Source organism: Dreissena polymorpha, chromosome 13 (genome assembly GCF_020536995.1).
Source record: "Dreissena polymorpha isolate Duluth1 chromosome 13, UMN_Dpol_1.0, whole genome shotgun sequence".
Lineage (NCBI taxonomy): Eukaryota > Metazoa > Mollusca > Bivalvia > Myida > Dreissenidae > Dreissena > Dreissena polymorpha.
The window spans coordinates 43,784,331-43,809,581 of record NC_068367.1 but is presented as its reverse complement, the minus strand read 5'-3'; the positions used below and the strand labels follow the sequence as shown (position 1 = coordinate 43,809,581).

Sequence of the window (25,251 nt, the reverse complement as noted above, 5' to 3'; positions counted from 1 at the left end):
CTATTTTTTCATATTAACACATACTATTAGATGCATGTTGCAAATGGACTATGATATTGTTGTTGGTCTTATTGTGAGTATTTTATACAATTGTTCGTATGCTATACATTCACATTCTTCAGTGCTTCGTTTCGTGTTACTCTTTTATATCGATTTTAAAATTAATCAACATAAACCTATAATAAACAATTTTTCCCTTTCACGTCATTTAACAGTACTCCTGACATATTCCAAAGATAGTTTTTAAAATGTATTTTGTTACGCAAAGCTAGATCTAAATTACGTCACGTAGATTGTACTTTATGTTAGTGATTATGAAAATGTGAATGAAGCTGTTATATTCGAGTGACAACAAAAACTCTACATAACTTGAACTTTATTGTATAATTCGATGACTCAATAATCCAACTTCATGGGTTCCTTATGGTCGGCTAACTTCTGAAAAAGAATTCATTCAAGTAATGAAAATGTCGAAGTTAGTTTCATGTGTTTTCATTTATTTTCATATATTTTACAAGATCTACTGCCATTATATATTTAATTTACATGAACAGTAAAGTGTATCATCGTCATCAAAGGGACCTGTACATATATTTCCATTTTTGTCGTTGTGGATTACTCAAAGATAAATTCGAAGCAATATCATTTTGTAGTTTACTAATATACATTCAATGACATATCGAATTGTATTAAAGAACGAGTAATTTTCGAACACGAAAAGAACGTCTGCTTGTTAGCAAATGACATACATTAAGAAGGCCCATTGAGTCGACGTTTTAAAAGGAATACATTATTTCATAATAAATAACGTTTTGTTCTCTTTTTTCAGTCAATACGTGTTTCAATTGAGAAATGTATAAACATTCATTTCAATGGTAGCTTTACCTAATAGTTGGTGTTACCCCTTCTGCAACATCTGATTCTATTCCAAGAACATCTACCCGATTGCCACTCTCCTGGGTAGCACTGATTTCTGCACGCACAATTATTACCAGCAGGTAGATAGTTATCGTACTGGGCTGTAAAACAATAGAACATCTGAATAGATTGCTACATGCGGTCCGTACTTGGGAGACCCGGGTACAATTGTCCATACACGGACCATTTGAGTTTGGTTGATGTTTACATTTCGAACTATCAAGGTTTTCTCGTGGTAATCATTTAGCGCCAGAAACAGCACGAGCCATTCAAGAAAACAAACAACATTAGAACGTCAAAGTCTGGGTATTATTCAAAAATTCATTCAAAATCAGTCTTCACGAAATTCATCCTACGACCAAGACAAATCTCGAAACGTCTAAATACACAAACACATTAATGATTCAACAGATTTCACATCACAACGATCATTTTAGTCAGTTAACGTCAGATATGAGTCTTGTGCTAGTAACCAACACAATTCATACACAACTTAATGCAATTTATATATTACCATTACTACCAGAAGCATGTTGTTCATGTCGACGTAGCTGTCAACGAATAACTTTGACCTTGTTTTCTTGTAAAACGTATGCAGGAATTAGTCGTAATTATTATATGATTGTAGCAAACGGTAACTACAATTGAACACAATTACCTGAATAAAGTGTATGTCAAACTATATAACAAGGAGATGTAGTAGAATGTGTACTTATTATTGATACTTCGTTGTTGTTGTTGTTTTTGAAAAATATGCATATACTTATTTACTTAAAAAATGAAATATAGGATCAAGTGTATCGTATACTTTGTAAAGTGAAATATGCATTAACAAATTTGATGTATCTAATTGTACCCGTGTTTTATCATTATATAAAATGTATATACGTCGTATCCCGCCTTGGGAAAACATCACTATATCTGGATAATCATAAACCAGAGAACTACAAGAATATGCAATGCAAATTATTAACTTCCAGGGCATCCAAACTATCTTCATGAATAGTTTCACTTTGAGTATTTTTTTTTCGATTACTTGATTACATTCTAGCTGTTGCTGTACGATTTATGTTGGTCTCTATTAATATCAAGCTAAGATTTTCAATAAATATACACATTATATATGCTTTACAGAAACGCTATTCACCAATGAGCGAGAATTTTAAGTAGCATTAAATCAACAGTAAATAAAACAATTAAATATGTGCACGCACGCCGCATGATTTATTATATACAGAAATACGCATAAGAACATGTCGAAGAAGTTATTATAAGTGAATATTCCTTAATAAAGGCACGTACCTTCAGCCTGCGGCAAACTGGCAAACAAAACACACGTGACCAAGAGAACAATTAGGCAAGCAGTTTCATGATGAAACTTGTCCTTCAGTGTATGCGATCGGAATATCCCATCACTGATAGGTGAGCGCGCTTTATACTCAGTTAAACAGGATGTTGATCACTTAATTGATTGCCAGACGTGATAACGTGGCTTAGATCATCATGCGTTTTTAAATCATCAATAACAATAATAAATGTTTATGACGTGCAAATATTCGCTTTGTGTTAAAGATTGTGGTCGTAGCGAGGAAATATATCAGACACACGAGTTCCTATTGGTTGAGCAAGTATGCGTGGTTTATTCTTTATGATGTTGAAATGCACGTTGTTTTATGTAAATTAAATATACTTGCAAGCAGTATGCCTTATTCAAGTATATAAAAATACGCATTTCCAGAAGAGCTGAAATTGGGAAATTAAAATGCAGCTTAGGTTAAGGTTTCAGGTAGTCCAGTTATTTCAGTTTTTTGTTTGATTTATTAAAAACACTTTTTTTAAACCACAAGGCACACCATTTATTGTTTTATTAAATAACTTCATTTTTAACGTTAAATACATCATGTTATTAAAATGCGTTTCATTGTATTAAAATGCGTTTAACTTTTTAATTTCGATCTAAAAGATAGCTCGATATTCGAACATTCATGAAATTCGTAATTCGTCTATCTATGGCACATCAGTGTGGTCTCAAAATTCAGCCCAAGTTTTAATTTCACTCATAGATCTAGCATGATATTCATGTTTTAATTTTGAATTTGAATTTCGATGTGCGAAATTCAACCTACCTTGACATTCGCGGTTAATGTTTGAATTTCGCAACAGAGCTAAGTATGGTATTCGCACCAGCTCGATATTCAAATTTCGATTTTTAATGTCATTGAAAACTTTACACACCTCATTTTCTCGTGTAAGAAAAGTCTCCAAATGTATATTTTTAAGTGTTATTGGATACCCCATCCGACAACGCTCCTAAACTTAAGTCATCAATAACATATTGTTAACTCCACCAACATTGGAGTTTATGATGCAAATTTGTTGCGTTTCATGTTTGTTTAGTCCCGCTACTTTTTTAGGTTGCGGAATGGAATGCCTTTTATGTCTTTAAAATGTCAACAAACTTAGCGATTCATATTTTATTTAGAAAATTTCTAAACGATGAGTATTTGTTGAAAAAAGGAACACATTTCCAATCATTAATACAATATAAACAAACTGATTTATGAATAAAATGAAAATTCATCAAGGGAAAAGAATAAAAACAAATACAATTTTGGACCGCTGCTATCATTTGTTGAAGATGAATAAAAATTAAAACAGTCATGATAAACATTTCATTTAACTTACACAAATAGAATTATCCTGAAACCTGAACATAAAACAAGGAAACCTTTAGAAAAAAGCATCCCAAAACATCGATTACGCAACTGCTTTAATAATTAAAAAATCTATGAATTATTATTCAACGATGTATATGAATTTAGATGTATAACGTTCAAAGATATGAAAACAATCACATAAAAAACTCTCAAAAATAAATTCGTTAAAAAAAAAAAATTCCGAAAATGTAATAAGATGGGCTGATATAAAGCTGTGCCGGGATGCATAGGGAGACGATTATTTTGTGTTGGCCGAGAGGCAGAAAGAGACTCGGACCGGTGTAACGAACGAGGCATTTTGGCGAATCATCATGAAATGTGTGATCGCATCGCTCTACCACTTAGATTAAAACATTAAAATAATAAAATTAAACAAATCCAACATGAAATAAAATGTCTAAAGAGAGTTTATCAATAACATTTTTATAGTACAATATTACAAAAATGATAATATTTAAACTTGCAATACGAAATGAAACCTCTAGTCCAGGAAACACGCTATGCAGACGCCGCGGGGTTCAGAATGCTCTCATAAGATCAATGGTCACACAAACGTACAAGTCATAACCAACCACATTAATTAATTGAATACCCTCAAAACACAAACATGCGTTTATCTATTGTTATCATGAGTTCGAATTTCAAACAGTAATTAATCCAATATGTCATCTACCAAGTATCAAAACACAATGCAAAACCAAAGCATATTCGTTTCACACACAGCTTGCAGCGTCTCTGAATGTTGCACAAAAGAAGCTTCCTAAGGAAGTAACAGCAACTCGAAATCCTTAATTAGTCGCGTTCCTCACCGACTTTGACTTGCCTTGTTATTTAATAAAACGTATATGCAAAATGTAGAGAGTTCTGTAAATGATTCACGAAAGTTTTGGTGTGAACTCAAAAAGGTTTTAAGCAAACCAAAATCGGAAGCTGATATATCTCTGGACAAATGGTTTGAGCACTTAAGTACATTATTTTCGAACGATAATACTGAAGAGGACTGATGTGAAAATTTTGATAATAATTTTGATGTAAACATACATTTTGATGAAATTGAACAGCTTCAATTATGGTATTACAGATGAAAAAATACTACAGGGTATCAAATCACTTAATATGAAGAAAGCACATGGAGGCAATGTTATACCCCAACAATTAATTTATGGCGCTAGTGCATTAATACCTATATACGTAAACTGTTTCAGAGGCTCTTTACACGATGTGAATGTCCAGATAGTTGGGAAAAAACAGTTATCATACCCTTGAACAAAAAGGTAGTCTAAATAATCCAAATAATTGCAGGCGTATAGCATTGTTAGATGTATTTAGTAAAATATGCAGTGCAACCATTTAGTACTAAAAGAATGACATTTTATACTTAAGCATACAGTAGGCTTTCAGAAGCTCAATCTGGATTTAGAGCTGAATATACAACTGTGGATAATGCCGTTATCTTATATTCCATTTTTAATAAATATCTAAGCATGAAAGGTAGATCTGTATATGTGGCTTTCAAAGATTTCCAGAGAGCCTTTGATTCAGTAAATCGGGGTATTTTGTATAATCTTCTAAAACGAAATGGGGTTAAAGGTCATTTGTATAAAGCTATACAACAAATGTATTCGTCTGTTAAAGCATGTGTGCGATCAGATAAAGGAGTATCTGGTACATTTTCATGTCCTGTCGAATTCGTCAAGGGTGTAGCTTAAGCCCAATTTTATATGCAATGTTCATCAATGAATTGTATACAATGTTAAACAATAATACTACCAGAGGAATCCAATTATTCTCTGATACTGTTGAAATATTTATGTTAATGTTTGCTGATAATATAGCCACACTTGCTGATACTGTTGTTGGTTTGCAAAAATAATTAAACATTTTATATGAATTTTGTACATAAAACAGACTTACAGTAAATATTAAAAAAATACTTGTGTTTAAACGTGGTGGCAAATTAGCAAGTAGAAAAAAAGGGACATACAATAGCAGTCGAATAAATGCTGTTAATGGTTTTACATTATGTTGGTATATAGTTTTTAAATAGACTGTCTGTCTACAAAATGGCTGAGACTATGTCTACCAAGGCTAAGAAGGTTCTTATTTGTATTTTAAACTCTTTTCAACATGTATCCTGTTTGACATTTTAAAAAAAAAAAGAAGATATTTGACTCGAAGATTGCATCTGAAATGTTATATGGCTCAGAATTATGGGGTCTTAAACACCCACGTTGTATAGAATCATTGCAAATATATGCATCTAAAAGATATTTGAATGTAAATAAAACAGCATATGAAATGATGCCATACTGGGAGATAACGGTCGATTCCCTATGCATATCTATTCATCTTAACGTTGTATTGAATATTGGCTACGGTTATTAGATCTACCTAGATATAGATATGACAGACTATGCTATGACTTTTGTACTTTGATAATCTAGACTTCAATAATAGGGCTTGTGATGTTAGGCTAAACTTATATAGAAATGGTTTTGGTTATGTCTGGGAAAAGCAAAATATTATAAACCCTAAACTGTTTTTATTACAATATGAACAACAGCTGAAAGATCAAGCTATGCAAAATTGGAATGCTAGCTGTAGAGAGAATAGCAAATTGTGTAATTTTATTCTGTTTAAACAGAGTTTTAAAGTGCAAAAGTATATATCCATTATAGATATTAACAAGTTTAGATAATGTTTTGCAAATTTCCAAAGTTCATCACACAACCTCATGATAGAAAAGGGAAGACAGTTTAATATAGATAAAGAATTTCGTTTATGAATATGTTGTGAAACACTTATCGAAGATGAGTATCATTTTATGTTGATATGTCATCTGTATGCTAATCTTCGTTCTATGTATATACCATTGTACTATTTTCAACATTCAACTGTAGAGAAATTCTATGATTTGATGTTTACTGAAAATGAAAAGTTAATACGAAACATTGCTATGTATATATATTACTCATTTAAAAAGAGGTATCAGTTGGTGGAAATGTACAGATAATAATGCTGATATTATCATACTCATATTGTATTGTTATGACCATTACCACATGCTGTGTATTATTATTTTTATTATTTGTATATTGTGTTTGGGCCGGCGGCCATATATGCAAATAAACTATTGCACTAGAACCTTGAAACTTACACACATGGTAGCTATGAGCATATTTGCGACGGTGCTGACCCCTGGGTCACAAGTTAGGGGGGGGGGGGTAAAATGGGGGTAAAATTAGGACATTTTTACTTTTTACTAACAACATGCGACGCACATGCTACTAACTTTTGATTCAGGAGTCAGATCAAAATTCCAAATAGTACACCGTCGCACATATGGTCATAGCTACCATGTGTGTAGGTTTCAAGGTTCTAGTGCTAATAGTGTAGAAGGAGATAGTGGCCGACCAAGCCCACCCAAAATTTTGTTTCAACATAACTTCTTCATTTATTCACAAATTGACCTCAAATTAATACTGAACATCTCTTATGACTACACGGTCTATCTCGACCTTCCATGTCCACATTGCCCACCCAAGGGCTATTGATAAAGGGAAAGGCAGTTTGGTTCCCGTCCTCTTTCAAATTTATCGAGAGGTCCACGGGTACTACTTCCCCGTACCCCCAAATTTTTTTTCGTACCCAAACTTTTTTTCGTACTCAATTTTTTTTCGTACCCAATATTTGATTTCGTGAAATGTTTTTTTTACCCATTTTTTTTCGTAGTTTCCTTATTTTGTTCGTACACATTTTTTTTCGTACCCACATAGTTTATGGGACCCATATAAAATTTCGTTTCCAATTTTTTTCGTACCCAATTTTTTTTCGTACCCATTTTTTTCGTACCCAACATTTTTTTCTACCCAAATTTTTTACGTAGTACCCAATTGTTTTTCGTACCCAATTTTTTTCGAACCCAATTTTTTTACGTCCCATTTTTTATCTTTCCCAAATTTCTTTTTGGCATATTTTTTTCGTATCCACAATTTTCGTACCCAAATTTTTTTTCGTACCCAATATTGTCGTACCCACATTCACAACTGGTGTGATGTAGATAAACTTAAATTGATGCTTAAATAGGAGCGGGGTGATAATGTGGTTATCTTCGCCGTCTGTCTGTCCGTCCGTTCGTCCTGGCCACTATCTTTTATTACGCTATTAGCACTAAAACCTTGAAACTTAAACACATGGTAGCTATGAGCATATGTGCGACAGTGCACTATTTGGAATTTTGATCTGACCACTGGGTCAAATGTTATTGGGGACGGTATGGGGCCGGGTCAGAGATTTTCACTAATTTTTAAGGTTATTTTACATTAACTTCTTCATTTCTACACCGATTTACTTCAAATTGATACTGAACATCTCTTATCATAATATTGTCAATCTCAACTATGCATGGCCCCATTACAAAACTTGGGGCGCCCCGCCCGCATAGACCACGCCCACCCAACATTTTGTTTTAACATAACTTCTTCATTTATTCATTAATTGACTTCAAATTAATACTGAACATCTATTTAGTCAGCACGGTCTTTCTCGATCGTACATGTGCCCATAACACACCTCAGGGCCCCGCCAACATAGACCACACCCACCCAAAATTGCATTTTACTATAAATTCTTCATTTCTACTCCGATTCACTTCTAATTGATACTGAACTTCTCTTATGACAATATGGTCAATCTCAACTATGCATGGCCCCATTACCAACCCTTGGGCGCCCCGCCCACATAAACCACGACCACCCAAAATTATGTTTTTACATAACTTCTTCTTCATTTATTCACAAATTGACTACAAATTAATACTGAACATCTCTTATGACAACACGGTCTATCTCGACCATCCATGTCCACATTACCCACATGGGGCCCCACCAACATAGGCCTTGCCCACCCAAAATTGTCTTTAAATATAACATCTATGCGTTGTGGGGATACACGTTGGCCTCTGCCGCGCCACTTCTAGTTGATAATAAATCCCGGGCGAAATGTGAGGCTTCTCGTGCCATTTGTTAACCTATAGCTTATGCTTTGCATTTACCATTTAAAGTCGGTGACAAATTTTTTATCAATTTTGTAAAAAATTAAGCTGGACCTTCGCAGGCATTCGCCCCCAAAAATATGTGTTGGGCTCGTAGATTTTGAGAAAAAGAGTCAACTTTTAGAAGTCGAATATTTCTTATTGATATCATACCATCTTTTATCAAACTCTGCTGACCTTAAATATTAAATACATCCACATTGTTTTGACTTGTATATTGAGTGTTGTTTCATGTTTGTTTCTGTTGTGAAGGCATACATGTTTAAGGAAACATGTTACCTCGGTTTCATACTTCCAGTTCAAATAAATTTCGCATAATCAGAAAGTGTACTATAATAAGCAGCAAATATGTGTTTCTAAATGTTTAAATTACAAGTGCGATTCTAATTTGCACACGACGACCAGCGTTCATAAACCCATTCAGGTCATGAAGTAAATTTAGACAAAGAGAATGACACAAACGATCTGTGCCAATACCAGTTGTCACCACTTCGATAGCATGATGCGGTAACATCTCCATTGTATCTATTTATTAATCTATATATGGACGTATTTATTTATTTATATCATGCGCTTATATATTTTACGCATTAAATATCCTACCTACCGATTTATAGTTCTATGCATTTGTAAGAGAAGGCATTCATTTAAAGATAATTACGTAATCTCCATTCGATCTCAATTTGTTTTGTCAATGTGTCGGTGCAATGTTTGTAAAAACGTCGTTTGTGATTGTATCCATAAAGAGTAATGGGTTTTAATACTCGAATTTTGCTTTAGTTATAAATCAAGTATAATCAATTATTTTATTACTGGCGTGTTATGCATGCATTCTGCATAACAATAAAATGTCGCATCATTCAAAGTAGTCGATCAAAATACATCACCGCTTATTAGGCAGGTCGTTTTGGACAACTTCAATCAGTGTGTTTATCATGGTGTTTACAACATGGCTTAGCTGTTTATTGCGCTGTTGCTGGTGTATGGTGGCTCTGCTGCCACAAGCTAAAGGTTTGCGCATTCTTTTTCATGTATGCTAGACAATAATGGTTAAGGATATGATATTATATATCGGAGTCTTCTTAAAATATATTAAGGAAACATTGTATTTGTTTGGCGGCTATCGGTGTGGTAACATATGTGTTATGTGGATTGTTAACTACGAAGTGAAACCAAAAGTAATCGTTGTATGGCTGTTAAACAATTATGCAAAATGCAACAATATTTTAATTGCAATACGATATGGTAAATTAGTGTTTACAATTGCACAGGTAACTGTTATATTAGAAATGAATTTCGATTGCTTATCGGATTCTGTATCACCATTGTTGTGTTATTGACCTAAGATTAATTAGCAATTTTTTGTAAGAATAATATATTTTAAAGCTGATTATCTTTAATTTATTCATTTTAAAGCATTGTTAATGTACAAAAGTACTTAGTAATGTGTTATAAAATATACTTTTTGTTTTATAATATTGATAACATAATAAATAAATCTAATGTGTATCGGAGTTAATCTTTACTGCTTTAAATGCTTTGAATATTGCAATAGTAAAACGAGTATCAAGTCAAAAAATAAATATATATGAAATATAAAACTGTTTTGTGATAAATCACATTCCAGGTATGTTTCCCTATTTCAGCCCAGTGCCCGTGCAAATTAAAATGTGATTACAACGAGTTTGATGCTGGCTGGTGTTCCTATGAGAACCAGATAAAGAAGTGCTTTCCTGGCATCCGTCGCTACAAGGTGCCGTCAGCTTTGTATTGTAAACAAAGTTCTCCACCTGTCTCTGATATGCATACGTACCGTCAGGTTTGTATTTAAACTTTGTATTCATTCATAAAGACTGCATGATCATTGTCAACTGGGTCATGCGAGTTGTGTATCGTGTTATTTCTTAAAAGTTGACCCAGCATTTGTAAAAATATTGTAATACATATACATTTTCAGAAAGGATATTCATTTCTGCGTTGAATAAGACCGAGATCGTGAAAATCGCTGCACAATTGATGAAGATATGGCTGTTCAAAGCGATGCACACCGTTTTGGGGTGATTTTGAGTTGCATACATTGTTATATATATATTTGAACTACATGAACTTTGTAGGGAAGTTGCCCTTTACTCCGTGAAGATTTCAGTCTTAAAGACTGTATGATCACTGTCAACTGGGTCATGCGAGTTGTGTATCGTGTTATTTCTTAAAAGTTGGCCCAGCATTTGTAAAAAACGTAATTAATATCGCTAACCACCTGTGGTCTAATTATGAATTTTAGATGTTATCTGCTTCATTGAATAATATTGTGTTCTGTGTTGTTTAGTTGGTTACATATACGAATATGTAATTCTTAGCAAAGTGCTATTTCACTTTCTGGTGTATTTTTTATTATTTAATCAACCTGTTACATACAGTAGAACAACTGGTATTTCGAAAAATCATCTAAAACCTAAATAAAGACTCAATTGAAGAGCAGTTATTGAAAATGAGTTTAGGAGGGGGTCGAATGCGTACGGACAAATATACATAGAACGGTTTATACAGATGCTTTTATATACCCCTTGGCGCAATAACTAGATTAATATTGTCCTAATTATGAAGTGGATCGATTCGAACTTTAAAAATATTAGTTTCACTTTGAAAATATGTTTTTACTCATATTTGGTTGTTTATTGTGATATACTTTTAAAAGCGTTTATTATTCGGTTTCTTCTTTGTGAATGAAAATGGGAAATATGAAGTATAAGTCTTGAAAGAAACGGTTTTATTTGCATCAATTTAAAACGTTTGGTCGACTCCCATCAATTTAAAACGTTTTTTATTTGTTTGCGTACATGTGATTTTGATGGATTATTATAACTGTTATAGACTCATGGACTCATGGATATTAGACTTACGCACACGTCAGAAGGGCGGTATGGGCTTGTTTACAGATAAAAACACAGTGGCCTCAAACACAGAAACAGTGCAGTTAAGGTAATCCTTGTATTTAACTCTTCATATTAACTTACGTACACACAAACTAATCTAATATTATCGATGTAACTCTCAGATGTCATGTTGATCTTATGGATTAAACGACGTTAGTGCACGGATTTGAATTTGGATCGGTTCTAAATATAAGTATACATATTTTAAAATACACTTTATTTTCATATTAACGCATATATGCATGTTGCAAATGAACTAGGCTATTGTTGTTGGTCTTATTTTGAGTATTTAATACAATTGTCCGTATGCTATACATAAACATTCTTCAGTGCTTCGTTTCATGTTACTCTTATATATTGATTTTTACCTAAATCAACATAAACCTTTAATAAAACATTTTCCCGTTTACTTTATTTAACAGTACTCAAGACATATTCGAAACATTATTTTTTAAATATATTTTCTTATGCAAAGCTAGATATAGATTGCAACCGACCGTTGAAGCACGTCACGTTGATCGTAATACATGTAAGTGATAATGATAATGTAAATGCAGCTGTTTTATTCGAATGACAACAACAACTCTACATAACTTGAACTTTATTGTATAATTCGATGTCTCAATAATCCAACTGCATGGGTTCCTTATGGTCGGCTGACTTCTGAAAAAAGAATTCATTCAAGTTATAAAAGTGACGAAGTTTCATGTGTTTTCATTAATTTTCATATATTTTACAAGATCTACTGTCATTATATATTTTATTTACATGAAAAAGTAAAGTGTATCATCTTCATCAAAGAGACCTGTAAATATATTTCCATTTTTTTCGTCGTGGATTACTCAAAGATAAATTCGAAGCAATAGCATTGTGTAGTTTACTAATATACATACAAAGACAAATAGCGAATTGTATTAAAGAACGAGTAAATTTCGAACACGGCAAGAGCGCCTGCTTGTAAGCAAATGACTTACATTACGAAGGCCAATTGGTTTGACTTTTTTAAAGGAATACAATGTTTCATAATAAAAAATATTTTCTTATCCTATATAAGTCAATACGTGTTTTAATTAAGAAGTGTATAAACATTCATTTTATGATAGCTTACCTAATAGTTGGTGTTACCCCTGCTGCAACATCTGATTCTATTCCAAGAACAGCTACCTGCATTCCACTCTCTTGGCCGGCACTGCATTCTGCACACGCAATTATTACCACCAGGTGGATAGTAATCATTCTGGGCTGTAAAACAATAGACCATCTGAATCGATTGCGGTCCGTACTTTGGAGACCCGGGTACAATTGCCCATACACGGTTTTCTCGTGGTAATCATTTAGCGCCAGAAACAGCACGAGTCATTAAAGAAAACAAACAACTTTAGAGCGTCAAAGTCTGGGTATTATTCAAAAGTTCATTCAACATCAGTCCTCGTGAAATTCATCCTACGACCAGGACAAATCTCGAAACTTTTAAATGCACAAACCCATTAATGATTCAACAGATTTCACATCACAACGATCACTTTAATCAGTTAACGTCAGATATGAGTCTTGTGCTAGTAACAAACACAATATTTACTCAAATTAATGCAATTTATATATTACCTTTACTACCAGAAGCATGTTGTTTATGTCGGCGTAACTGTCAACGATTAATTTTGACCTTGTTTACTTGTAATAATTGTGCAGAAATCAATCATAATTATTATATGATTGTAGCAAACGGTAACTAGAACTGGACAAAATTACTGAATAAAGTATATGTCAAACTATATAACAAGGAGATGTAGTAGAATGTGTGCTTATTGTTGATAGTTCGTTGTTGTTGTTGTTGTTTTTGGAAAATATTATTTACTTAAAAATGTAATATAGGATCAAGTGTATCGTATACTTTGTACAGTGAAATATGCAGAAGCAAATTTGATGTATCTAATTGTACCCGTGTTTTGTCATTGTATAAAATGTATATACGTCGTATCCCACCTGGGGAAAACAGCACTATATATATGGATTGTCATTAACCAGAGAACTACAAGAAATATGGAATGTAAATTATTAACTTCCAAGGCATCCTTACTATCTTCGTTAAGTCATGAATAGTTGCACATTGAATATTTTTTAGTTACTCGATTACATTTTAGCTGTTGCTGTATGATTTTAGTTGTTCTCTATTTATATCAAACTAAAATTATCCATAAATATATACATTATATATGCCTCACAGAAAAACTATTCACAAATGAGCAAGAATTTTAAGTGGTATTTAATCAACAGCAAAAAAAACAATTAAATATGTGCATGCACTCCGCATGATTTATGATATACCGAAATACCCCAAAGAAAATGTCAAAAAAGTTACAATAAGGGAATAATCCTAAATAAATGCACGTACCTTCAGCCTGTGGCATACTTGAAAACAAAACGCACGTGACCAAGAGAACAATTAGGCAAGCAGTCTTCATGATGATACTCGTCTTTCAGTGTTTGCTATCGGAATGAACCATCAATAAAAGGTGAGATAGCTTTATACTCAATTAAAACAGGATGTCGCGCAGTTAATTGTTGTTTTCTGACGTGATAACGTGGCTAAGATTATAATGCGTTTTTAAACCATCGATAATAATTATAAATGGTTTATGACGCGCAAGTATCCGTCTTGTGGTAAACATTGTGGTCGTAGGGAGGAAATATATCACACAGATGAGATTCTATTGGTTGAGCAGATATGCGTAGTTTATTCTTCATGAGATGTTGAAATGTGCGTTGTTTTAATGTAAAGAAAATATACGTGCAAGCAATGTGCCTAATTCAAGTATATACAAATACGCATTTTCAGTCTAGAAGAGTAAAAATTGCGAAATTAAAATGCAGATTAGGTATAGGTATTAGGTAGTCCAGGAATTTCAGTTTTCTGTTTGATTCATTAAAAAAATTGAAACCTCAAGACAAAACATTTATTGTTTTCTTTAATTACTTCATTTAAAACCTAATCAACATTATTGTTTTAAAATGCGTTTCATGGTATTAAAATGCGTTGAGCGTTTTAATTTCGATCTGACAGAAAGCTCGATATTCGCACCTTCATGAAATTTTAATTTCGTCTCAGAGCTTAGTATGGTATTCGCACAAGCTCGATATTCGAATTTCGATTGTTGATGTCATTGAAAACTTTACACGACCCATGTTCTTGCATAATATTGACTAATATCAAAATTGTTTGTAAATATAAATATTAAAGAACAGGTTCCCCTAATAATTTTGACATAGATTTACCCGTTCGAACAACCAATACCAACATGTGTATTCTTATCTTACTCGTTATTCGTAATAATACCCAATATCAAACATAATATTCAACTGTGGCTCAATATTTGCTAAATAGTATAAATGTGTATACCCACTACAAATTTTGGTAATCTACCCTTGGTCTATCGTGGTTTAAAAACCCAGTCCAATCCTGCTATTCGAATATCAGCTCGATATTTGAAAAAGTCCGAATACCCAATCGACGGTTGGTATTTCTACCATGATTCAATATTCTTAATAATTTGGATTCTCAATACCATGCAGAGTATTCGACCTTATCTCGATGTTCGATTTAAGTGAGAATACCCACATAACAGTCTTCCTCTGTTCCTGGGTCGTTATTCGCTTCGGATACCGAGTACCAGCAAGGATTTCGACTTTGACTCGGTATTGAAATATCCATTCCACTTAATAGCCAACTTCATGGACCTAGATGTAAACTTGCAACAGCCGGAGCAGAGGGCGGAAAGTATTTCGTCACCCAAGGTATAGTATAAAAATATATTGTCATACGTAGCTAAAATTGTAATACGTAATCAAATTGTGATTAAGAGCTGCCAAACTCGTTTTCCTCGCATATAGTTTTTTAATGTATGAACGTTAGAGAAAAGATATAACTGGTCAAATATGTATTTGTTTAAATTTTTATATTCAAACAGCATGCTGTTTTATCTAGACTTTGTATTTCCATACGACACACAAAATAACTAAAAGTAAGCGTAAACTAGTATGGTTCACATCGGCATTGAAACGTTTAACCAAGCCATTGGAATCTGATAAAACATAAAACAGTTGTTATTATGAATTTTATAATGATGCATTGTTTATGTTTTGTGTTTAAACACGTTGCACATTACGGAATCGTCATTTGATTTCAAGTTTTGTTTTAGTTTAAACCAATTTATTTCAGATCGATTGCATCGAAATCATGAGGTTTATTAGAACGCTCTCGAGTCCGGTTCCTGGGCCTAGAACCAGTACTACGTGATTTTAGGGATATCTAAAGAATTCCCCGATAATAAGGATCAAACCGGTGACCTCCTGACACCATATCCAGGCGGACACCATATCCATAACGCCACGACGACCTTTGTTTTGATTTTTGTAGTTATATTGGTGCAATGTCTCTTTAAAAAGTCGTTTCTGATTTTTTTTCTTAAAACACGTATGGGACTTTAATATTCGTATTTCGCTTTATCAAAAATCAAGTAGAAACACTTACTGGCGTGTTATCACCGTTAATATAACGCTTGTCGGTTTTGGATAGCCACAATCAGGGTGTTTATCCTGGTGTTGACATCATGGCTAAGCTGTTTATTGCGCTGTTGCTGGTGTGTTGATGTATGGTGGCTATGCTGCCGCAAGCTGAAGGTTTGATCATTCTGTTTTAATGTGTATGCTAGACAAACATGGTTAAAGCGGCATTTTCACAGATTTTGGCATGTTTTGAAGTTTGTCATTAAATGCTTTATATTGATCAATGTAAACATTGGACCTAAAAAGCTCCAGTAAAAAATTAAGAATAAAATTAAGAAAAGAAAACAAGTGACCCTCAACAGTCCTCGCACCACTGACCCCTGGAGTCCTGGTCTAAAAGTCTATCGCTTAGACCACTCGGCCATCCGTACTCATACATTGAATGATGTATTTAATACTTCATATAAGCAGTCCTTTTAGTTTTACAAAATATAGCGACAACAACAGAACTCTCCAAATTATTCACACACACACAATCGTTTCGCGTTGAAACGCTTTATAATATTCAGGTTTTAAAATCGTCAAAACATTCATAAAATGGCTATTTTAGAGCATGGTAAATGATCAGTATTACTGTTTTCTCACAAAATATCATAACATAAACAAAAATGTGCGAATCTGAAACAACTTTTTTTTAAAGTTGTCAATTTACCAAAACGTGAAAAGTCCCCTATACGGATATGCTTTTATATATCTGGGCCTTCTTAAAATATATTAAGAAACATAGTATTTGTTTGTCGGCTACCGGTGTGGTTGGGAAAATATTTGTTATGTGGTTTGTAAACCACGAAGTGGAACGAAAAGTAATCGTTGTATAGCTGTTAAACAATTATGCAAAATGCAACACTATTTCAATTGCAATACGATATGGCAAATTTGTGTTTACAATCGCACAGGTAACTTTTATATTCGATATGAATTTCGATTGCTTATCGACCATTGTTGTGTTATTTACCTAAGATAAATTAGCAATTATTTATAGGAATAATATATTTTAAAGCTGATTATCTTCAATGTGTTCATTTTAAATATGTACACAAATACTAAGTATTGTGTTATAAAATATATTTGTATCCCCCCGGATCGAATGATCGGGGTATACTGTTTTTGGCCTGTTTGTCAGTGTGTCTGTCCCAAAACTTTAACCTTGGTCATTACTTTTGCAATATTGATGCTAGCAACTTGATAGTTGGCATGCATGTGTATCTCTTTGAGCTGCACATTTTGAGTGGTGAAAGGTCAAGGTCACCCTTCAAGGTCAATGGTAAAAAATAATAATTTCAAAGCGGCGCCTTAGAGGGCATTGAGTTTCTGATAAATACATCTCTTGTTTTTTAATAATATTGATAAAATAATAATTAAATGTAATGCGTATCAGGGTTAATCTTTACTGCTTTAAATGCTTTGAATATTGCAATAGTAAATCGAGTATCAAGTCAACAAATAAATATATATGAAATATAAAACTGTTTTGTGATAAATCACATTCCGGGTATGTTTCCCTATTTCAGCCCAGTGCCCGTGCAAATTAAAATGTGATTAAAACGAGTTTGATGCTGGATGGTGTTCCATGAGAACCAGATAACAGAGTGCTTTCCTGGTATCCGTCGCTTAAAGGTGCCGTAAGCTTTATATTGTAAACAATGTTCCACACATGTCTCTGATGTGCATTCGTACCGCCAGCTTTGTATTTTAACTTTGTAATTTAATGTGTGATAACTTTAAAACATGTTACATGTATTTACAGGTTTTGTGTTGTTTTTATAAATACTCGTTAAAGTATATAACACAGTTCTTGTAAAGAATTATAATTGTATGTTATATGTAATGGTGTTGGACTTGAAAAGTTGACTAATGCTATATGTATGCAAACCTTCATTTTGTCAGTGCGTTGATGTTTTGATAGTTTTAAGTGTAGAAGATAAAAGGTATCATATAAAGAACGGATAAATATTTCATGAAAAATGCATTTATGTGATAAAGTAATAGTGCTCAATAAATGTAAACCAATAGTAGTATTTATATTTATATATTTATATGCATGTTTTTATTTCATATGTTGGTTACATTGCAAACACACTATTGTTTCAACTATGTGTTGATATGTAGTAAGCATGAATATAACATATTGAAATAAATATACTTGTTTCGTTTGGTATTTTAAGTTGCAAAGTTAAAAAATAGACTAGTTGTCATTTAAAGTATTGTCTTCGAAATCAGAAGGGAATTGTCTCCTCAGAAGATAGAAGTATCTTAATATAACATGCGCATTTGTACACAAACACACGAATAGTATAAGCTATGGGTGTACTATACAAAAGTTTAATAAATGATAATATGTCATTAAAGTGTAACAAAGAATATGTAAAACACATTAAAAATGTTTTCCATCGGTGAATCGTTCAATTTTAGTTATGAAACATAAAGAAATATAGAACAGTTTTTTTAACAAAACTGTATTTTGATAAATATATTGAATTAATATTCTGAAGTTTTCGAGAAACACGATCATACTTTATTACTAATGAGCCATTTTAATTTTGAAAAGGGCTTCTGAATGTAAAGTTTTAACTCAGAATAATTGTATTCACGGTGAACTAGATAGAAACTAGTATGGCCGTTGAAAGGCGATTACCCCAGTTTAAGTCTTTGAGGTATGTGTTAAGTGAAGTTATTTTGTTATAATGGTCTGCCTTTGCTTCAACTTCAATTTATAAAAAAAATGTATCTGCTATCAGAATAAAAGTCTAGTCAAGACGTGTTCCTCGTAGAAAGTTTTAAAACAACTGATTCAAGTATTGAGTTGCTTTATTTATATATCAAGTAATGTGGATGCCGCTGTTTTTAGTGCTTTGGTGATCAAAATAGAAAATGGATAAATTTGAGCCCATTACATACTATTTTTGATGACAGAACAAATGACTACAAACACTCTTTAAAAAACCAGTTTGATAAATATCAAATTACTCGTTAACTTGTGATGACATTTTGTATTAGTAACATTTGACATGCTTCAGAGTATTTTGGTTTTATTATACCTACTGTTCAATAACGCATGATATTTTGTTTTGATGTATTATTGCATATGTTCATTTAGGAAATATTACAATCTACACAGCCTTAATACTTGTTACCTCTTTTGCTTCACACATGTTAGTGTTTATTTGACACCATCAACATTTAAGAATAGAAATCCAAAGTTTGTTTTCTTACAAACGAGAGTATAAAATTACTTTTAAAACAAAACAAGGCTTAGTTACATTATGTTAAATAACATCGCGGTTGCAATGCGGTTGCGGTTTCACGATATTAATATAAATCAGGGGACGTTCGTGCATTGAAGTTATTTGACATTCAAGTTCATAAAACTTAAGAAGGATATTTAACTGACGCAAACAATTCAATTCGTCAACAACTGTCACAACAAATCCATCATAGTGTGGTTTAATCGCGAGTTGTGTTATATATACATGCCTAAGGTCTGTTAAGTTAAAAAAGTATGTCCTTGTATTATGCGCAACCATAAATTTAAGCCATGGCAGTTTTGATAGAATTATTAATTTCACCAGTCGTCATGCATTTAATCTTTTGTGACAAACGTCCTTAAACATCTTTGAGGCCTTTATAGAAGACTAGATGTTTTTCTACCAAAATGAGAGTCAAGTTCCTTACCCATGTAACGGTCACTTAACTAATAAACGGTATGTAACCCACAATTTCCAGCATACACATTATTATAGGATCCCTCAACACATAATGAGGTATTGACACTCTTGAAATCATTAAGAACGTACTTGTTTAAGGTGAAGATGTGTCCTGTCATCCTGTGCCTTTTATTGTAAACAGTATGATTTTCATTTTGAATGCTTACATTATGTATTGGATCCTATGTATCTATCGCAGAAACCATCCATAACTTATGTCATTGAACATTTCTCCGAAAAAATACATACGTAAAGAACCGTCCAGAATTTGAAGTTCTTAGATATAAATATCAACATAACTTAACATGAACTTGAAATGAAACTTGAAACCTCTGGAGTTATTTCATGTATATCTCATGACGTACCGTGATTGTGTTGCTTAAATGCTTCAGTTATGGTTAAGAGGGTCCCTAAGTAAACAATGTTGACTTTTTTTTTTACTAAACTTGAAAGTTTAAAACTATATAATTTATGGATTGGAATAACTATTGTCACTTGTTACGTCTAATATACTTATTAAACGAGTAACATAGAACGGAAGACAAAATATAAGTTTTAATTTCACGATAATGTATTGAACATAATCGACAAACCAAATCCGATATGGAGTACATCTTTTCCCAGGGGGTCGTGCCCGATGACGATTACAAACCCGACTGGCGCATGTCGTTTCATGTCGACCAACACTTGCGGCTGTCATGTTCCGGACGTACATGTTATTCTTGCTCTACATCTAGGCAGATGGGGAGCAGTATCCGAAGACACTTGGGTCAAACGGCATGTATCCTGCGTTCTGTGTCGGCATAAAGCGTCCAGATATAGCAATCGTACAAACGTCCAGATCTAGCAATCGTACCGCATGATGGAGACTACTGGCGACCTGTAGAGCCTTTACTTTGTTGGAAATGTGCTTGCGCTGCTTGCCCACAACATGATTATTCTAACCATCGCTGCAGTCGTCATGGCAAGTCCTATTCTAACTTTATTATTTTTCCATACTTGAACTTAGTTGACCCCAAGTACTATTAAGCCGTTAACTTCTTCCAGCTCCTCGCCGTTCATGGTGATGTCTGCACTTGTGTTGCTCGTGCTGTTCACCATGTTGTTCGACTTCTCTGTGTTGACTCCCATCCCTTATTCTACTGCTCGTTTATAGTCTGCTGGAGAGCTCTTAGAGTATTTGAAACCCGATTTTTGCAGTGTATTTTAAAATAATCAAATTGCATGTAAACAAATCTCGTGATTATTTGAAAACAATTTAAAATCATTAGGGCTTCGTGCAAGCTGACAAGCGCACATGCAACCCACCGACCCACCATAGGTTAATTGTTTCGTAATTTATAAGGCCAGCATTTGTTTTACGGCAAATTGTCAAAAATAAAAGCATGAAAAGTGAGCAGCCGACCAAATAAAACTGTCTCAACCAAATATTTTTTTTATTTTTGAAAATTTAAAATTCAGCCTATTTAACCTTATGTATACTTGCATTAACCTTTAAGTGTTTTATATATCTCATTACACTGTTGTAGAAGTTTTTTATAATAATAGTAAACATAGTTTTTTATATATTAATAGGTAAAAGCACCTTTCACATGTATTATACTATATTGCTTTAATAGAGACTATTCAACACGCCAGGTGTGTAGTGCATTATAGTTATCGTTAAACTTTTGTTGAGTGTATATCATATGTATATTTTTAACAAATATAGCATGCATTTGACTTAAATAAAAAATACTTGAAAACTTTATACATTGTTCAATAGCTTTAACAACCAACTTTGTAACTTTCATCCATTGGTGGAATATGTACACTAAAAAATACTCTTTAACATACAACAGACTTGCTTTATATCATGATAATTTGTATCAATCATGAGAAAAAATGAGCCACGTAACAGGAAAATGGACCTTAGGACGATTGCGACCATTTTGGCTCCAAAAGAGCAGTCTTATCAGGATCCAAACTGTTCAACAAAATTGTCATTCAGTCAGTTCTTCTAAAGATGTTAAGCGAACACTTTGGATCCTGATCAGACTGCGCTTGAATTGATCTTGATCCAAACTTTGTGTAGTGAAAGTTCTAGTACATAAAATGTGAATATTTCATTTAAGAAACCGAGAGTTATAGACTTGTGAAAACATGTGCTGCATTTCATTTTATATTCAGAGAGAGTTATAGTGTTTATATATGTAAAGTGAACACACAATATATATAATGTTCATGTTCATATCCATTCATATCCATGATCAAGAAAACTATCAATATAATGATGGCATAAACAACATACATATTAATTTTCACTATGTCCTAAATTAACAAAACAATAAAAACACAATGACTTACAAGGAACTAAATTTAAGATACCATACAACAGTACCCCGGGTACGGTAAATATTCTTAAACGTACCGGGAATTTGAACGCTAAATCGGTCATTGTCGGCTATATTTTTATAATAAACTATATTCACATTAATGTCAATTTTCTGTAAAATGGCCTCTATATTATCGAAACTCATACTTAAAAAGCATGATGATATTGTTTTTTAAATAGAAGTTTGTTTAAGATAATCGGTAGCGCGTTTCACGACATCGGACTTTGGGTGGGAATACAACTCGGATACAGTCTAATATCGACCGGGTACGATTAAGCATGTTTACCGTACCCGGGGTACATGTAAGTATACTTAAGAGTACCCGGGGTACATGTAAGTAGTACCTGAGCCGACAATGACCAATCGAGCTCCATTAACAGGTACCCAGTTTTTGTTTGGTCACAATATAACCAAAAAGAGCTGTCAGAGGACAGCGCGCTCGACTATTTGATTGCTTGACAGTATAACGTAAGCCATCATGGTAAAATTGTTCAAATTATTCAATAGGGTGAAGGTTATAGTTCAGGTATATTTTCCACAATCTATTGAACATTTGTAAAGACATAAAACAAAGTAATAAGATTATATGTAAAGTTTGATAGCAATAGCTTGGGTGGGAAGTTTTGACGGTCGTTCAAAAATAAAATAAATATATGGGGTTTTTTTGTTTCCATGTTTAAAAGAAAAAAAATGTTTTGGGTTAGTAAACAAGTATGCAAAATATGAAAGCAATATGTCAAGGGACAATGAAAATAGTTGGTATAGTACGCAAACTTTAACATTTGCTGCATATTGTAAGTGGAAAAGGGGCCATTATTATGACAAAATGCTTGATAGAGTTGTCTGCTCTTGTTTATAGGTTGGGGTCATGTTGGTGAACAAGTATGCAAAATATGGAAGCAATATGTCAAGGGGCATTTAAAATAGTTGGGGCAGTACGCAAACTTTAACATTTGCTGCATATTCTAAGTGGAAAAGGGGCCATAATTATGACAAAATGCTTGATAGAGTTGTCTGCTATTGTTTATAGGTTGGGATCATGTTGGTAAACAAGTATGCAAAATATGAAAGCAATATGTCAAGGTACAAAGAAAATATTTGGGGTTGTACGAAAACTTTAACATTTGCACGCTAGCACAGACGCTAACGCTCAAGCTAATGCAGACGCTCACGCCGACGCCGGGATGAGTAGGATAGCTCCACTATATATATTTCATATAAAATAGTCGAGCTGAAAAACGTTTCTTAGCCAGTAATTGTTTTCAATGTTAACATCACCACTACATGTATTGAAATGCGTATCTTGGAGAAATATGTTTTTGTGGAAAGACAGATGTGAAAGAGGGTGCATATTTTATGGACGTATACAAAAAATTTGGTTGGGTTTTTGGGGTTGGGGGGGGGGGGGGGGGGGTAGATGGGGTGTAATTTGGGTTGTGGAAATTTATTAGAGGATGCAAAAAAGGAGAAAAAAAATGTGGGGGAGGGGAGGTGGTTGAGAGGTGGTTAGAATGTGTGGCGTGGTTATTTATAAGATGAAAATTCCAAAATAAAAAAATAAAAATAATTTGTTTGTGTCTGTGTGGGGGTCAGGGGGGGGACTGGGAATCTGAGTTGGGGTGTTGGGTATTGTTTGGGTGAGAAGGATAGCTCCACTATATTTATATATAGATATATATGTAATTCATATATAAAAGTCGAGGTAATATATATATTTCATATGTAAGAGTCGAGGTAATAAAGAAAGAAAAAAAATGGGGGGGCTATACTGTGGGGTGTGGTAATTTATGAGATGATGTTAAAAAAAATAGAAAAGGAAAAAAAATGAGGGAGAGGGGGGTATAATGTTGGGTGTGGTAATTTATAAGATGATGCATTCAAAAAAATGTGGGGGAGGTTCGGGGGGGAGGGGGGGGGGAGGGGGGAGAGGGGGATATAATGTGGGGTGTGGTAATTTATTAGATGATGTTTAAAAAAATGGGAGGGAGGTTGTGGGGCGAGGTTGGGGGGGAGGGTGGTGAGAGGGGCGTATAATGTGGGGTGGGGTAATTAAGTACATGATGTTTAAAAAAAATGGGGGGGGGAGAGCTTGGGGGGGGGGTAGTTCGGGGGAGGGGGGTGAGAGGAGGGTATAATGTGGGGTGTGGTAATCTATTACAGGAGGGAGAGGGGGTATAATGTGGGGTGTGGTAATTTATTACATGATGTTAAAAAAACATATTAATTTTTTTTTGGGGGGTGGGGGGGGTAGGGGGGTGGAGGGGTGAGAGGGGGTATTATGTGGGGTGTGGTAATTTATTAGATGATGTTTTAAAAAAAATTGGGGGGGGGGAGGTTGGGGGGATTCTGGGTAGGGGCGTGGGGTATTGTTTAAGTGGAATCCATTGTGGTATTCAGGTAAGTGTTGTTTTGTCAAAGTAATAACAAAATGTGATCATAAATAAAGAAGTTATGGCAATTTAAGCAAAATGTTCAATTATCTAAGTGTAAAAGGGGTCATAATTATGTAAAAATGCTTGATACAGTGGTCTGCTCTTGTTTATAGGTTGGTGTCATGTTGGTAAACAAGTTTGCAACATATAAAAGAAATATGTCAAAGGATATAGGAAATATTTGGGGTAGTACGCAAACTTTAACATAGATTTATCAATAATATGCATATTCTAAGTATAAAAGGGGCAATAATTATGACAAAATGCTTGATAGAGTTGTCTGCTCTTGTTTATAGGTTGGGGTGATGTTTGTAAACAAGTATGCAAAATATAAAAGCAATATGTCAAGGGACAATGAAAATAAATGGGGTAGTACGATAACTTTAACATTTGCTGCATATTCTAAGTGGGATAGGGGCCATAATTATGACAAAATGCTTGATAGAGTTGTCTGCTCTTGTTTATAGGTTGGGGTCATGTTGGTAAAAAAATATGCAAAATATAAAAGCAATATGTCAAGGGACAATGAAAATAATTGGGGTAGTACGAAAACTTT

At 33.6% G+C, this 25,251-nt stretch overlaps 3 long non-coding RNA genes across 3 annotated transcripts; 1 reads left to right on the top strand and 2 right to left on the bottom strand.

Annotated features, from left to right (window-relative positions):
• Positions 1 to 364: 364 nt before the first annotated feature.
• On the bottom strand, positions 365 to 2,314 carry LOC127855515 (uncharacterized). Its single transcript, XR_008037575.1, has 3 exons — positions 2,221 to 2,314; positions 886 to 1,019; positions 365 to 438 (listed from the first exon to the last, which is right to left on the bottom strand). It is a non-coding gene; the product is annotated as an uncharacterized LOC127855515 (long non-coding RNA).
• Positions 2,315 to 12,169: 9,855 nt separating this feature from the next.
• LOC127856457 (uncharacterized) lies at positions 12,170 to 14,153 on the bottom strand. Its single transcript, XR_008038039.1, has 3 exons — positions 14,014 to 14,153; positions 12,730 to 12,863; positions 12,170 to 12,284 (listed from the first exon to the last, which is right to left on the bottom strand). It is a non-coding gene; the product is annotated as an uncharacterized LOC127856457 (long non-coding RNA).
• Positions 14,154 to 15,280: 1,127 nt separating this feature from the next.
• Positions 15,281 to 21,263, top strand: LOC127854919 (uncharacterized). Its single transcript, XR_008037197.1, has 3 exons — positions 15,281 to 15,413; positions 17,696 to 17,801; positions 20,513 to 21,263. It is a non-coding gene; the product is annotated as an uncharacterized LOC127854919 (long non-coding RNA).
• The last annotated feature ends 3,988 nt before the right edge of the window (positions 21,264 to 25,251 follow it).